The sequence below is a fragment of the Rutidosis leptorrhynchoides genome, chromosome 5 (assembly GCF_046630445.1).
Source record: "Rutidosis leptorrhynchoides isolate AG116_Rl617_1_P2 chromosome 5, CSIRO_AGI_Rlap_v1, whole genome shotgun sequence".
In the NCBI taxonomy this organism is placed as follows: domain Eukaryota; kingdom Viridiplantae; phylum Streptophyta; class Magnoliopsida; order Asterales; family Asteraceae; genus Rutidosis; species Rutidosis leptorrhynchoides.
The window spans coordinates 55,476,171-55,478,442 of NC_092337.1; positions in this window are offsets into that span (position 1 = coordinate 55,476,171).

Here is a 2,272-nt window from a genome sequence, read left to right on the forward strand (position 1 = left end):
CGTCAATTAGGGGTCATTTCCCTAATTTTTAGGCTACCAGACTTGAAGGGGCAATATTCGGTATAGTAATCCAACCATACAATGTAGTTTCAAGTACTTGTGTCTATTTCGTCAAACATTTATAAAAGCAGAGCATGTATTCTCAGTCCCAAAAATATATATTGCAAAAGCATTTAAAAAGGGAGCAAATGAAACTCACAATACTGTATTTTGTATTAAAAATACATATGACGTCATTGAACAAGTGCAAGGTTGGCCTTGGATTCACGAACCTATATTAATTATATATATTTATATGTTTGCTCAATATCTGTCTAACAATTTAGGTCAAGTCGTAGTATATCACAATCCTAATGCTCGAGACTAGATATGCAAAAGTCAACAAAAGTCATATTGACCAAAATGTCTTCCAAAATTTATACATGATTATTATCTAGTTTAAATATAGTCATTTTATATATTTAAATATTTTTAACAGATTTTATTAAAGTAAATAATATAGTTCTTTTATTAATAAATAAAATTTTATATTAAAATTTATATAATAAAAATATACTTTTATATATCTTAAGTAATAAAATTTATAAAGTTCATTTAATATCATAAAAATAATATGATAGGTATTATTAATGTAATTATATTATACGTAGTAAAATATCTTTGTATCACATATTTATTTGATAAAATAATATTGATAATAATAATAATAAGTAAAAGTTGTATTATTTTGTAATAATTATTATTATTCTACTAATAAAAATAAAAATAATTATATTTTCTAAAAATGATAAAATGATAAAATGATAATAGTACTAAAATGATAATAATAATGATGTTTCATATTAACAATGATATTTTTATAAAAAATAATAATTTTAGTAAAAATGATAGTTTTAATATTAATAATACTTTTAATAATAATAATAGTAAAATAATGAAAATGATATTTTTCCTTTAAATCAATATCTTACAATATCTTAATTTCATCATGATACTCATACTCATTATTTCCTAATCGCTTCGTTTAATAGCTTTTAGTCGTCTTTTATATCGCGTTCATATTAATAATAATAATAGTAATCATAATAATTAGATGTTACTAATATTAGTTTTAATTATAATAATACTAATAATAATAATATTAATGATAATACTAATAACTATTTGAATGATAATAATAATAATAATAATAATACTAATTATAACCTGAACGATATTAACGATAATAATAATAATAATAATAATAATAATAAAAATAACAATAATATCTTTTATTAATAACAACAATGATAATAATAATAATAATAATAATAATAATAATAATAATAATAATAATAATAATAATAATAATAATAATAATAATAATTAGATTATAACGACGATAATAACGACGATAATAATAATCATTTTTACAAAAATTCAATTGACTATAACTTCTAAACCGTTCATCGAAATCATTCGATATCTAAATGAAAAGTTCTCAATTTTTCGCTAGCTTTCCAACGACATGCATATCATATACCTTATCTTAATAGCATATGTATTTAATTCCATTGATAAACATATTGAAACAAATACGTTCGTGTAATTATTATACGTTTAATACTTCATTAATATTCTCAAGTTATAATATATATATACATATATACATATCTATTTATATATAACGGTTCATGAATCGTCGGAATTTGGTCGAGGTTATAATGAATGTATGAACACAGTTTAAAATTCTTGAGATTTAACTTAGCAAACTTTGCTTATCGTGTCGGAATAATATAAAGATAAAGTTTAAATTTGGTTAGAAATTTCCGGGTTGTCACAGTACCTACCCGTTAAAGAAATTTCGTTCCCGAAATTTGATCGAGGTCGTCATGACTAATAGTAAGAATGTTATTATGACTAATATAAGCTAATACATAGAGTTTTATCATGATTAAGAAATACGGATAAAATAATTCGATTTCTTGAAGAGTATGAGTGAAGCTATCGTAAAAGAGTGAAATGAGAAAATAGAGATTTGCCTTATCTTTTGACGTCATCACAGTTGAATTTCGGTTTAAAGAAAATCTTTGTAATCTATATAGGATTTGGTTTTTCGGCGATTAAGGAGATTATGATCTTCTTCGATTTAATGCGATAATCCATCTCGATTTCTTCGTCAGATATTTTACTATAAATCCACCTCCTTCATTCCCTTACAAATCACATCTTCTATTCTTTCTCTCTCAACTCATGCTTTAAAGCATTAATTAATATGCTCAATCCAGTACTG